Genomic DNA, 15,449 nt, shown 5'->3' on the forward strand with positions numbered 1-15,449 from the left:
GACTCTCTCAAGCTGTTCATCCCTTTTAGCAAGCTGCTGCCCAGGTCCACACATTGACCTGCAGGCCAAACCATGCTGCTCTGTCTGTGATATTTAGAAGTTCTCTCTGCTCTCCAACATCCTCTGCTGTTGTATGTTCAGGAGTTGCTGACTCATTTTTTTTCCCAATAATGCTTAGTTAGGAAGAGAAAAAGCAAACAGTGCCAGTCTGTGTGTCAGGCACAGGTGGTTGTTCACAACACCTCTCTTCTACACTCAAGAATATACACCTCTGCCTTCCCAAAAACTCTTCCTTGCTGTAAGGTCTAGGAAGGGGCTGGAGAGTTGACATATATCAAGGTGACTTTTGGGGGACTGAAAGGAGGATCATTAGCCAGGTAATAAATAGCTTTTCAACCTGAAATGAAGAGAGTTTAATGTGCTTACCTGACTTGAAGTCAACTATTATCGTGAAAGTTAGGCACTTGTTATACATGTTGCTTAAATTTATTAATGAACATAGTGTTTCACACTTCATACTTTCTACTTGACAGAAGTCCTACGTTTGTTAGAAATATTACTTTCTCAGAGCAAGAACGCCAAAACCAGAAAATGTAAGGGATATAGTGGGACTTGCTGCCCACTGGCTCTGACTAGGATTGTTGTGTGTTATGAGAAGAAATCAGCCCTCTTCTTCTCCTGATGATTTTTTGAGATAGGCAGTGAAACTATGCTCAAGCCAGTTTTCATGCATGTGATTTATAAGAAATGGATCATGATGTTTTTGTCCTGAAAACTTGTCTCACCCAAGAACTATAGGAAAACAAGGTTAGAATAGTGTACTGCACCCATAATTTTATCTGAACAGAAATATTGAGTTTTCATATGCATTGGTTGGCTCTCACATCAGAGAAAGTCATAAATAGAACTTAAATATGATAGATAGAACATGGAGAATCTAGCATTGATTCCTTAATTTTAGTGGCTGGTATCTCTTACATACCTCCTGTATATATATAATACACACTGCATAAATCTTCTTTAAAGGTGTCATCAAAATTTATGGGCAGAGCTTCTGATTTATATGACTCTTTGAACTAAAACACATGTAAAATCATTTTCGGATGGAAGAGGATTTCAGAATTGCAGTGGGTTTGGTATGACAAATCAAGCTTTCCCTAGACCAGAAAAAGATCATTAGGGCTATGCACAGCTGAATCACATAGCTCTGCTCTTCATCACAGGTTTGTGCTTAACATGCCCTGATGCATGATTCCAGTATGTGTTTTATCCAAGTGTCAGCCTGTTTGACAGGTAACTAAGCTGCAGTAAAACACTAACTCAAGCAATACAGATTTTGTTTGGTGTAAGGCTTTAAAAAAAAAAAAATTATTTAAGCAACCAATTCACAGGTTCCAGAGAAGCAGCAAGCTTTGGGATGCTGCCTTACACCATGTCTGTTCAGAGAAGGGCTTACAGGCTTGCTGGGGTTTGCACAATGGCTACAATTAAAAAGACCTTTATGTGCAAAGAATTCTAATAAAAGATTAGTTGCCCACTAAGAAATTATGTTTGTATCTGTTTCAATAAAGGAATTGGCACTGATGTCCTAAACAGAGAATGCCTTGATTTAACATGGTTTGTCTTGCCAGTGTCTTTTTTGAACACTTCCAAAGGAATATAAAAACATACTATAAGTTAATAAAGTGTTAACACTTCAGGTTGTTTCTTTCTCTTTTTCTTTTTTTTTTTTTTAAGCTGGTACCTGGCTGCAAACCAATTACAATAGTTCAGAGGAAAGTGCCTGAGGGAAAACACAGGAATTACAGACTTTGTGTAAAGTGTATGGATCCTATTTTACCACCTGTAAAAGTAGGCCTCCTTATGAATTGATGAGTTTTCAAAATCAATCGTACATTACAGTTCCATTTAAGACATATATATGGTTCTATTTATATTTATGGACAGGCCAAATATGCATTTGAAAATGAAAAAGCAACGGAAAAACAAAACAGAACAAAAAACCCAAAACAGCAACAATTTGAATCAAAGGCATGGATAAATCTTAAGAAGATAACATCACCAAAGTTAGTTCTTTACTAGAAATTATGCTTGATTTAGAAGGAAAAAAAAAGTAATTTAAATAAATTTGTCATTTTGGAGACCCTCTAACAAAGTTCCATGTGGGAAACCATACCTTTAAATTCTCTTAGCTATGTTTAGTTAAAAATTTCTGAGTTGAACAAGGAACCGATGGCTAGACAGAACCTGCAGGTAGATTGAGAGTGCAGGAAAAGTGTTCCTTGGAAGAAGGAACAAATTAGAGAGTGTGTTTTAGAAACATTTGCTGCTATGAGCATCTGTGTTCTGTGAACAGAGACGTTCATTCTGAGCTCACATAAATGAAGTGGAATTTTGCCAGTAAAAGAAGGGGTTGTGTTACTCCAGTCATAGGATCCAGGTCCTAATTGGTTTATGAAATGAAGGGGGCAATCTCTGAGCTATTACCAGCTTCCTCTGCTGCAAGTGAAGTGAATCGCAGCTGTTCTGATAGGGTCCATAAAACTTGGTGAGGTAATAAAATGTTTGCAGCGAACAATTCTCAAAATGGGTGAAATCCAAATCCCTAGCTTATTTGACAGTATTAAGAGAATTGAATGTACTTCCTGGGGAATTCTGAATATTATGTTACTTTTATCTAGTTATTTAACTATAAGATCCAGGCTCACTGGTGCTGTAAATGTAAGGGCTTAAAGCAGCATTCTTCTTTTTTAACCCTACAGATTGAAATGCAGTATGTACATATATACATATGTGATATGGGAAAAAGTTATGTTTGTAGCTCATTTTCTAATGTTTCTGGCTTGTATTTTTTCCTTTATACTTTTCTGTCTTCTGATCTTGTGCTCTGTTTTGGTGAGATTAAAAAAATAAAAATGCTTAGCATCAAATGATCCTAGACTGAAATACATGTGGTGCTCTTAGTCACATGATTTCTTTAATGAAAGCAATAGCTGTTGATCTTTTAAGTTTTCCTCAAGCAACTTAGCATTTTATAGACCTGGTTAGAAGTCAGATATATCAATTCTAACTTCTTAGCAGATCAGTAGTTCCAAACAGTTCAGTTCATGGTGGGTTTGACCTAAAGATCTTTGATGTGAATTCAAGTCCAAACTGACATTTTTGGTATCATTGCATATATTGAGGAACTCACAATTTTCCTTGAAAGCCATTCAGTGTTTGTCTAGATTTCTGTTACTCTTCTCAGCATTGCCAGAATGAAGCATTTTTATGAAGGGCTTGGATGTCTTTAAACTTTTGTTTTTCCTTTTTATTCTCAGCTTTATAGAGATGTCTATGTTTTCCCAGGCAGACAGGATGATCGCATCTTTGATAGTAAAATAACCTAAAAAGAATACAAATAGAGAACATTCTGAGAAGTTTTCAGAGTAATGAATTGGGTTTCCAGGTTGATTAAGTGCCAGCTGGTTGGGCTCGTTTCTCATCCCCTTTCACACCAGAAGCTGGGCACTTACACAACGTAACATTGAAACTTCCCCCTTTATATCAATCCTTGTGTGACAGATGTTGCTCATCATCTCTCAGACACACTTCAGGTGTCAGGAGAGTGACCAGCCAGCATTTCAGCCACTTGGTGCTGCTTGAAGGGCCTCTGATCCTCCAAGCACTTTGCTGGGAAGTGCTGGCTGCAGTGGAATATCTGGCTTCCTTTTCTGACAGGTGGTTGCTCATGCTGCATGTGCCCAGCTTGTAACAGGCAGTAGGGCTGTCCCAGGTCTTGCACAGGAAGATGTGCAAGAGATGCACAGATCTGAATGGTGGTGGTCTCCTGGAGCTTCTGGGCAGAGCTGCATGCAGAAAGCTTTCCTGACATACTCAGGGCTAAAGCTCGTGTTTTCAGCAAGCATTTTTGAGCTTTTATTAAAAAATGTCCCTGGAGAGATGATCTGCTGACTTAATGTGCCTGAAGGAATCTCTCTTTGGACATGCTGGACTTCATTAATTCATTATTGTTGTGAATTGTAGATGTAGCTTTTTTGGGCACCAGATGTAAATTAACATAATGAAAGTGGGCAAAAGGCAGCAGTAGTTTTAAAATATTCAAACAAGATGGTCTGTTAAGCTCAACAGGCTTAACAGTGGACGACTGATTCTGGTTGAAATACAACTACAATATTTGAAGATATTAACTGTAGCTGATAACCAAAGGAGACCAAATTTGAACAGATCTTGTTCAAATTAGTTTTCTCATTTTGTGCTTGTTTCAAATGGTTTTGTCTGAGATTATATGGCACAGGTAATAAACCAAGTTCTGTAGTCTGTAGATGACAATTGGAGCCTTTCAATGCATACACCAAATGGAAGAGTTGTGTGGAAAACTTTACCTTCTTTACAATTAATTGCCTCCTTATTCTGTCTTAATTTCTTCTTTCTCTGCAGTCTGTTCCAGACCCATAGAGGAAAGAGACCTAGAGTGTTGTTGATTTTTTTCTGATCTGTAGAGAAATAAATAGGAAGCAAAATAATATTTCTACTGTGAAGTAGCAAGGGAAGTTGAAAGAAAACAGTGAGTTCCCTTTGTGCCATACTAAACGGATGTGAAGAAAGATACAGAATCTGGGCTTCATGACAGGGAAGAAAATCCATACTTTCTTCCACATTTTCCCCTGGCCTCTATATTGTTTTATTGTTCCAATAAGAAATCTATGACTCAGAGGATTTATTCAAAATCTATATAAAACATAATAGGCAAAGTTCATTCCAGAAGCCATCGAGTGAAACTATACTTCTCTGTGGGGAAAGCTGGGGTCCCTTCCAGTCTGGTCTTTTTCTGTATACAGCCTGGTAGCATGGAGCTTTTTGTTGCACATTAATGCAACATCAAGGGTTGTGGGGCCCTAAGTCCTATAAAGCAAATGCTAGAAACAATATTGGACCCAAGCAGAACCCATAAATGCAGAGGGAAGCAAAACCCCATATATAAAAGAAAACAGGGTTTGAGAACAAAAGCACAAAACCACATTCCAAGCCTCAAGGGAAAAAGAAAATCAGTTTTTGTTTTGGAAGAAGCATCCTTGGAAATGTTCAATTTTCCTTATGACCAAGTTGGGATTCTGTAAGTTGTGTCCTTGAAGACAGTGTATTCATGGATAAATGACTCCTAGCCAAAAAAAACTATTCTATGTTGACAAGAAAATGCCACCACTGAGGTATACATTTCCTTCTTACTCCTCCTGCTTGTCCATTAGACAAACAGGAAAGTAGAGACACCCCTGCCATGTTTACAGGCCTTCCCTTGTTATTTGTATGATGGACAGAGAGCTAAGAGCTGTGTTGCCAACACTGCTTATTGGAAAAACCTGGAAATAATTAAGGGACCTCATTTGTTATTGCTCTTATGTTCACTGGTAGAAATTACTTGAGAGAACAGTTCTACTGGTACAGAACAGTGCTTGGTAACAGAACTGTAGAAAATTGACAAAGACAAAAACAGCTTTGAGGAATGGGATGTAAAATATTATTATAAATTTTTTCTACATTTGTTTTGAAAGAGTTTTTGTGTATGTGTGTGTTTTCCAGTAGAGAAAAAAGAATGTAATTTTCCTGAACTAGAGGATGACTTGTAATGTTTTTACTTGTTACTGATTTATTTACTTGAATGAAACTTATGAATTACAGTGGAAGTTTCAGTTGAATAACATTCAATATTGTGTTGTTATTTTATTACTGGGTCTGCTGAGTGTTCCTTTCTATGGTGTCTTCTTCCAAGAGCTATGAGCACTGTGAATATTTTTCATGTTTTTCAAAATCAAGGCTGTGTATTATAAAACCAGCTACCCAGGCAAAGGGACTTTTAGTGTTTCAGCACATCGCTCCTTTTCTACCAACATTTCTTCTGAGCTGTCTGCTTAATTCCAGATCTGCTCCCACAAGCTGATACAGGTCTTTGTTTACGAGCCAGGTCACAGGATACGAGGTGAGTGTACCTATTATACAGTGCCTTTCTTCTTGTTGTTGGGATATGATGTGCTTTTCTGGTGGGAAGTGCCAGTACTGTTGTTTCACTTGAGCAGGCATATGAGAGAATACAGTGCAACAGAGATGAGGGTTGATGAGTGAACAATGAGTCATTAAAGCAGAGTATTGTCAAAAGAAAAAAATCCACAATTCCAAATCAGCTCAAGATCAGTATCTGAGGATTTCAGGTTTTGTTGGAATTTCTGTTTGCAGTTGCTTCTCTGTTATGTAGTGTGTGTTGGATGCATTCTCTGTTGTGACATTTGCTGTGGCAATGTGAGGCATACATATGTTTGCATGCTCTGCAGTTTTTCCAGGAGATGTGATCACACTGAGTTGCACCTATGTGTTCTTGTTCCCTTCGCTTCTCTTGTTTTGCAGAGTTGCAAGGGGACACAATCTTTTACTGTAAGTTGTGACACTTCTACTTCCAGTTCAGTGGTGGCTCTAGGGTTCAAACTTGCAGCCTAATAATGAACCAGGCTAGAGGGCCGTTACTGTGAAGAATAAAGCCATGTACTGTAACTGAGAGTAATCAGTTTGGATCACATTCGCAGATTCTTTGTATTAGCTTTATCAGGTCAGGCCATCAGAGAGCAGATAGACAGGTAAGACCAAAAGACCTCTGAACCCAATTAAAGTTGTACCACAAAGAAATCAAATTCATGTGGTTTACATTTCAGAAAGTTACATTTGGTGGGCTGTACTTACTTTTATTCTGTAACCTAATGCAGACCATGTGAACATTTGAAATGCTTTTAACAGTTAACCAGCTCAAATAACACAGTACCAGAGCAGCAATAAAGAATGAATTAAGACTGATTGCAACTACAGCCAATTTTTTTCCTCATAAAGAAATATAAAAGGCTGATATATTTAAAAACTACCATATATATAGTAATTTTGTCTTCAGGTTTTAGCATGACAATAGCCATTCTTTTATCTTTTAAAATAAATGTTTGGTTTAAAAAGCAATCCTAAACCCACAGTCTTTTTTTTTATTTGCAGTGTTTCAGGATGAGTTTGGATGTGCTGTAGAACCACTGATAGTCCCATTGATGTGCATAGTTTGGGAATTGGTCATACAGCTCTGAGATAATCCTGAGGAGCTAACATTTAAAATACTTGGCACAAGAAGAACATGAGCGTGACAGGATAAGAAAATAGGTGTTTTATTAGTGTTCACTTTCTTAAAAACTGTAGATGTATGTGCAGTTTTTCAGTCACAAACACTTCTTGCTTGCTGACATCAGATAGGCCTTGCATGTGGAGCAAATAAAGTTTCAGCTGGTGCAGCGGCTATGTGTTCAGCTTTCCTTTTTTTCTAAATCTAGAGTCTGAATGAGAGTCTTGAAGCCTCCAGGAGACTAGGCTGGAGGAGGACAGTGCTAAATGTGCCTGTGTCCTGCACTTAACTTCAGGAAAGTGATGTTGTTTTATATACAAATGGAAGAAGAGTGACTGGCTTCCTTAGCAGCAGAATCATTCAGTCAGGTTAGTTTCCTCATTTTTGAATCTGTAATGATTCTTCAGGACTTTGAGAGATCTTCTGGATGTTGTGGAAAGAGATCAGGCCCACAGCACTTGCCTGTGTGTTACATTTTCTCCTGAAGAAAGAAATTCTTACAGCCTCAGCTCTTTCCTAGGGTCTCCAAGACACTGAAATGCAAAGCTCGTGCCATTCTGCTTTTTGGCACCGAGCCACCTGGCTATCAGCAACCGAGCCCAGCTTCCAACCCTGGGAGCATGCTTGCTATCTTGGGGGATGCAGTTCCTTTCCTTCAGCAACTGTCCTGATGTGCCTGTGTACAACAGCTTTCCTCACTGCTCCTCGAGTGGAGCAGGTTGCTCTCCCGTCTTTTTATGCTCTTTTTTCTTAAGCTTTTGGGGCTGATGTGGCAGAGAGGGCATTCAGGCACAGGGCTTTCAGTTTGGCTTGATTGAAAGCTAATACTGTATATAATCCATGCTTTTTTTGGCTGCTATTCTTCATGTGGGCCTTAGAAGCTGATCTCGTCTCCCTGGGCCGAGTGCCTTGAAGGTTTGTTGTCTTGCTTACTTTTCAGAAGCAGAGAAGTGGAGAGGAAAAAGCTGGGTGGGGCTTTTTAAATTTTTTTTTTCTTTTTTTTCTTTTAAATCTTAGTTAAATATGTAGCAAACCACTTGTTTTCTGCGAAGGAATCTTCCTTGCATTTCCATTTCCAAGCAGTGAGTGATGTACTGCTCATGGAATGCAAGCTGATTCAAAGTGTCCATGTGGGAAACTGGGACTGCCACTGCTAATTCACAGAAATGCTGGGACTGGAAGAAAACCTGCACCTCCACTCATGCACAGAGACTGTTCTACTATGCACAGACCAGAACTAGTGGGGTGAGAGGGAATACACTCCTTACTCTCTCTCATTTTTTATATGCTAGGTTTGGCAGCCTAGTTCAAGATGCGTGCATGGAATTAGTAAAAGAGGGATATATCCTGGAAGGTTTAATGGCTGCTGCTTCTAATGCTGCCCTGTCACTCAAAAATGAAAAAAAAACCAACCAAAAACAAACCAGAAGACTTTGTCAAGTTCTTTACAGAACAGAAAGTAAAGGGGGAAAACATTTGAGTTCTGATGATTAGAACAACAAATGATTCATCATTATAAAAAGTGCCAGTCGGGACCTAGGAAAATTCATTTCGGTTTCTTGTTCACGACTGATTCCTTTTGGCAAATTTCTTGGTCTCTCTTTTGAATTTAGTTCACCAATTATAAAATATGAAAATAAATACTCTCTCACTTTTCAGGAATGTTAAAATGAATTTAGGTATTACAGGAGAAGAAGGCAAGTAGGTTCCTCTAATACAATGTCTTGAACATTTGATGTAATAAAACATCAGGAATTTTACTCAGTTTATAGTTCTTTGCCACAGAAATAGGGAAGAGCTATGGTATTATGTCTAAAGTAACACGCTATTAATTTCCTGGAAGCTAAAATAAACTGCTGAAGAGTGAGACAGAGTGAGAAAAAGAGAATGCTTATACTAGACTTTCTCTAGGCATCATGTTAATCTAATGCCCACCTATGGCAGAGGGGTTGGACAAGATAATCCTCAAAGGACCCTTCCAGTGCAAATTATTCTGATTCTATGGTTTGCAGAAAGGAAACAGAAATTTATTAAAAGAAAAAAATGCTAATACACACCAAATATATAACTAAAAGTAATTTCCTTTAACTTTTCAAAATCAAGATAAGGCAAAACTAATAAACATTAAGATCTGCTTCAAAGGTTCAACATATTGAATTGTAGGAAGGCTTTTGTTTTCTTTTGCTTTCTTATTTTCAATTAGAATTTGAACTTTTTTGTTAATTCCATGAAAAAAAGAATCCTCTTAAATCTGACATTCACAACTCCTGTAAGCACTGATTTTTCTTTTGAGCAAGTATTATGCTTTGGTTATTTTTTTTGCTTTTCTCATTCCAATTAATTAATTCTATTATAGTAGCCCTCAAAGACTCTAAACCCGACTCCACTATTTGCAAAATACTCAAAGAAGAGTGTTATGTCAAGAGAAGTACAAGCTTGAATCCTCTCTCTTGTCTTCCATCTCTCTATTACAGGCTTTCTTCTATCTCTTTAGAAGGTATCCATTCATTCATCATCTTTTGTGTGTGTGTTTTCCTTGTTTTCCCTAGACTAGGCTATGCAAACAGTCTTAGTGGCAGACAGACTCTGAGGAAGCTTTCCATCCTAATTTCTTTCCATTAATGAAAGTTATGAAGCACTGCCAGTGTGAATACTGTCTGTAAACAAGAAGTGAGTGAATTCAATGCACTTCCCTAAGCCCTCTCCTGCACGGGCTAGTGGGACACCAGCAGATAAAAGTGACGCTATGACAACAAATGTCAGAGGCGTATCCATGCAGACTATTTAAATGAAACAAAGCATTATAGAAAAGAGGAGATTTAAGGTTCCCCATACATCCAAAGGAGCTCCTTTTGCTTCCTCCCAATGGGAAGAGCCTGCCAAATACCAGGAGTTCCTGCATTGCCTTCAATGGACGGGGTAAGTCGAAAGGTGATTAGAGGCTGTAGAAAAGCACTGCATGTTCTCTCATGCCAGCAAATGTGAGCTTGTCACTTGGGTATGAGAATAGCAAGCTAAAAGAGTAGGAGAGGAAATCTAGTGTGCTGTGCTCTGCAAATGTTCAGCTTTTATGAGCAGGGACACACCAAACACAAACTCTGGACTATCCAGCAGCCCATAAAAGTGAAAACCTTTCTAAAATAACTTCCACCTGGTGTGTTCCTAGGCTCTTAGAATGAATTGTTCCAAGAACAATCAAGTATTTTCTTTTTCTAGAAAGATATTAACAGCAAATCAAGAATTATACCCTCCAAACAATTAATGCAGCCTACAGCCTAACCAGAAAACTCATTATTTCCAAAAAGTCCTATTGACAGAATGCTGCAGCAACATTTCAGAGCTGCTCCCACATCTGATGACAACAACAATAAAACACTGTGCTATTTTTCTTACCTCATAAAGTTGTCATCTCAGCACAGCTAAACATCTGAGTTGCCACCCAGCCTATAAACATCCTTATGTGGGGAAGGTTATCAAATAGGTCATGGAGAAGCAGCTCTCCCATTATCTAGAGTATTATCTAGAGCCCTCAGATTTCCTGGAGCCCTTTCTATCTGGTTTAAGACATGGTAATGTTACAAAGACCCAGCTATTCCTTGGCCATTGCTAGTCTCTGATTTACTAGCTTCTATTAATGGATAAAGACTAAGTGCTCAATCTAATCTAACCTTTCAGGCGTGCTGACTGTCAGAGTGTGTTTGCAGCCACCCTTTCTACCTTAATAGTGTCCCTCTAGGAAAGTGCAGCAATCTCAGGAGGAGAATACACTCCCTTTGGGTTATCAGCTTTAATTCTGTGCCCTTCACAACTTCTGCTGTTAAATGTGACAGACTTGGCTGCTGCTTCTTGGGACAGGAGCAAACATTCCACTGTTCCAGTCCTCTGCTAGCAGGTCCCCTTTCAAAATGTCCTGTGTTGGGCAGGTAGCATTCTGTGCAGCATTCACATCAGTTTGATAACCTTCTTTAGTATCTATTTGCCATGCCAGCCTCTAGACTGCTGGCTGCCAGGATCTCCTTCCCCTGCTTTCATCAGTGCTACTAAAACAAGGAGACCTCTTCTATCCTCTTCTGCAGATTTGCTTTTAGTGGTTCTGTAATCAAGTTTTCTGACATTAAAATTGAGATTACATGAAATATGGATGCCTTGAAGTATTAAAAAATAAAGTGGGCAGGAACATCATCTCTAAACATCAGCTTTAGCCTTTTAGAAGCAATGTATCCCCAGATTCCGGGTCTCCTTAAAGCCTTCTCTCTTTGCACAGCCAAGTGCCTGCACCTCATCAGCAAACAATGGAAAAGATTCAAGTTGCAGGATCCTGCCCAGTTCAGATTTATTTAACCATTTGTTGCCACTATATTCTTTTCACCAGCCTTCCTCTTTATGTCTAAAACAGATGCTGAGACTGTAGATGCCAGAGAGTTAATCTTATTAATAGTTTCTGTGTTTATTGTCAGAGGGACTTGGTTACACTCTCCTCTCTGGACCAGTAGGTCAGGAGATTCAAGTTCCCCACTGAGGCTTGGAGCAAATCTCAGTGCTGACTGTGCACCTTAAGACTGGAAGAGGGGGAATATGCTGCATTGGTACAGATTTTGAATTTCCAGTAAGACATTAAAGCAAGGTCTCACCCGTCTTTTTCAAATATATTCCAGGTAGAAATTACTGAACCACTTCCACAGGGAGGAATTTGACTGCACTTCCCTTCTACATGATGGGAAGATGTGAGTCTGTGTACCCCACACCAAGAACCAGATCTGGCTAATTTACTTCATTGCCACCCACAAGTGAAATGTCCCCTTATATCCCTTAGGAAAGATGGTGGGGAGGCAGGGGTTTAAGTGTCTGGGAGCAAAGCCTGTGCACTTGAAGTACAGGGGTCTGACACATTCAGTTCAGACCAACAGTAAGTAGCAGATGTGTTGGAAGGAGGAAAAAACTATGAGTCTAAACTCATAATACGGACTGGTGACTGAATTATAAAAGGTGGAAGGAAAGGAAGGGAAACAAGCTGAGGAAGATGTTTTCTTTGGGCTTTCCTTGGAAGTGTCCCTTTGTCTTCACCAAATAGAAACTTCAGGGGCTCATCTCTGCCTTTCACCCACCACTCCTCTGCACTTGGAGAAAGCAGCAAATGGGGTAAGAATGGAAAAGTGCTTGTGCTCAAGTGTTTCCAAATGTTTCACAGCCATAAGCATTTATTGGTTCTCACCCTCCACCCTATCACCACGCCCTCCATATAAAACCAGAGACAGAGCTCCAGCATGCAGGCAAGAAGGAAGCCTTCTTCTCATTTTTAGAAACCTACATGTTCTGCAATGCTTATAATGCACTCGCACTCGGCTAGGACAGCTTGCCAAAAGGCAGTGTCAGAAAGCTGCTGTAAGAAATGTCTTTCAAAGATATCCCAGAGAGTCAGGTCATTTGGTGTGGAAAGCAGGCAATAGTTCTTTCTGGGCTCATGGATATAGGGAACTCAGCTTGACTGAATTGAAGGATTAGCAAAATTATTCTCCCACTGTACCCCCTGCCTTTAATACAAGCCCAACAGTTACTTTCCACTCCACTCTGTGTGTAAAACAAGGCTGAAATATGATATTTAAATTATTCCCAAGGATGCATTTGATGAAAAGGAAAGTAGGAGCCAGATCCTCCCATGTGCTTGTTCTTTGTCAGTCTTGAATTTTGGATCATTATACGGAGGGAGAGAGCGCACTAATTCCTAACATTGCTAGTGTTTCAATGACCACTGCTATCAATCATTTAGGTTCTCACTCTCTCTTAGTATTTGGATAAGTAAAATTGGCAATAGTGCAACAAAATCAAGCAAAGTCAGCCCACAGAAAAAAAAAAAAAAAAACCAAACCAAAAACCAACACTACAAAACAATAGGCTTGAATGTAGTTCATTGTCTATTTCTGTACAGAACAGAAATAGTAAACCAGCATGAGTGTATGAGAAGAGTCTGTGCTTAGACAGAGCTGTGGCACAGCAGATGAGGAGCTTATAAATACAGGCTGCCATACTGCAGTACCACTTCACTGCTGGCAACTTGAATGGCTGGTTGTCTTGCCTGGTCATTTAAACACTCTGAGTCCAAATCCAGCTTCTCTGCAGCTATTCTGTCTGCTTTATATGGACACTGCAAAGAGACTTTGTTGATATATCCAAGAACTGAACAGACTTTAGAAACTTTTACTTAGGCTGTTATTTTCAGAAAGAAAAAAAGCTGCTGCAAACTGCATTACAACACATGCATTTTCTTCTTTCCTATTAAGCCTGTTACTGTTCCTTGTATTACCAATAAAGAGAACAATATTGGAATAGCTTGTATGTTTTCACATGCAAGGTTTCTAATAAAACAAACAAACAAAAAAGAGAATGTAGGGGCTCTAGAGAGACACCAGAGCTATGTGCCCAAAATAGGATACTCCTTGTCACAGATTTGCCCCCGAGTGATTTCCTCACACGTCTTGCCATTTGGGGTTTGGTTCATCTAATGAAGCACCAGCTTCCACATTTCTGCAACTCTAGGAGATGTTTATCTCCCATTTTCAAGACATTTCAAATTCTTACAGCTGGAGATAAATCTTGAAAACATGAGCCAACAAGTTTATAAGAAGAGCAAAAAAAAATCAGAACAAGTTTCTTCTTTTTAATCTTTTTGGCTCTAATCAAGGGTAAGGCACAGACATTAATAAAATTGATAATAAAGTAGGTGTTCCTTTTGCTTGACATCTGGGTTTTCATTCTGTGGGGGCATGTTGAGACATGCTTTCAAGTCATGAATTTAGGGTATTCTCTGTGTCCGTGAGGGCTAGGAATGTAAGTTTTCTTTTTAAATGGAGCATCAAAGTCTTCCAGAGCTAGTATTTCAAGAAAAGAAAGACACAGTGATGCTCTCAGTAATAACACTGACATTTTAACTGCAGTGATAACAATGGAAGGCCAGAAAGCATCTCTGATCATCCTGGCAGAACTTAATTGCCTCTTTTTTCAACATCTGTTTTGGTACTGTGATTACTTTCCAGCTCTACTTGTGTAGATTTTCATGTCTTTTTCTCAAGTGGCAAAACCAAGTGAATGATCATATATGAATGATAGAGGAAAATAAATCGAGTTGTTTGTCCTAACTCTGAGATTTCAAAATGCCACTCTTTGAATTTGGTCTGGACCTGCAAGTGAAGTTTCTGGGCTCACTTTCCGGATGGTGGCAGTCATCTCCACTGCATGAGCTGTGGCTGGGCTGATGCCTGGATGCCTGTTTTCACCAGGAATTACTTCCACATGAAGAAAATAATGGGGATTTTTGCTTGTGTTGCAAATGCATGTGTGGGTATTTACTTTGCATTTTATTGTGGTAAGCTGCAGTTGTGGGGAGAGGGAAGTGTAAATGATGTTAGCTACTGTCAAAGCCTTTGGCACATTGCTGGAATCCTGGCTAATGCCTGGATGGTTGTGGAAGGTAGATCACGTTGGAATGGTGAGCTTGCTTTTTGTTGTTGCTGTTGCCTACCCCAGTTCAGGAGCTCTCCACCCACAGGAGATTACTGGCTAGAAAGGATGGGGACTCTGCTTTAACATCTGCTCTTTCAAATAAAAAGGAAAAAAAAAAGCTGGCAAATAGTCCTTGCCCTGGTGCAGGGATGGCTGGAGCACAGCTGCAGCTGAGCACAGCCTGGCTCTCTGGGCAGGGAGGGACAGGTCTGGCTGACACGCTGGCACTGGAGACTGCTGAGGGACCCATGTCCAACCTCCTTGGCTGAGGGGGAGCAGACTGGGAGAATCATTTGGTCTTTGGGGAGCAAGGGAGGGAAGCAGGAACAACCTGCTAGCTAAGACATGGTAAAAGGCTTCCACCTCTCAGCCTTGGAAGTCTTAAAAAGCAAAGTCCCATGTGTGGCATTCGCAAAATAATTAACTAATAACATTAAAAAAAATTAATGGGGACAGATATTAATACTTCTTTTTAAATGAGTGTATGCATCAAAACTCAGATGGAAAGTTTGGAGAATAACTTATGTAGATCTAATAAAAACCTCACTGTTTAGAAATTATTTGGAAGTCAACTTCTTCTGCTGGTACTTAGTCCCAGTGAAGCTACTGGCAAAACTTTTTATCGGTTTCAGCGTTACACACTACATGCTTTTTGGGGGGCAAACTGGCATAATCAAATCTACAAAGACTATCCATTTTTGTGAGAACTGAGCACTGGCATCTGTGTTTAAAAAGAAGGGTACATCGGAAGATCATTTTGTGCTGAAAAAATTTACTTTTTGTTTGTCATCTTGGTTTAGTAGAATTA

The 15,449-nt window shown here is 39.3% G+C and overlaps 1 protein-coding gene across 10 annotated transcripts in view; it reads left to right on the forward strand.

The window, feature by feature from the left end:
- Nucleotides 1–15,449, forward strand: part of CREB5 (cAMP responsive element binding protein 5) — a 256,957-nt gene that overhangs the window by 89,073 nt on the left and 152,435 nt on the right. The gene's annotated exons all lie outside the window — the stretch shown is intronic.

The sequence above is a fragment of the Lonchura striata genome, chromosome 2 (genome assembly GCF_050655825.1).
Source record: "Lonchura striata isolate lonStrDom1 chromosome 2, ASM5065582v1, whole genome shotgun sequence".
Taxonomy (NCBI): Eukaryota; Metazoa; Chordata; class Aves; order Passeriformes; family Estrildidae; genus Lonchura; species Lonchura striata.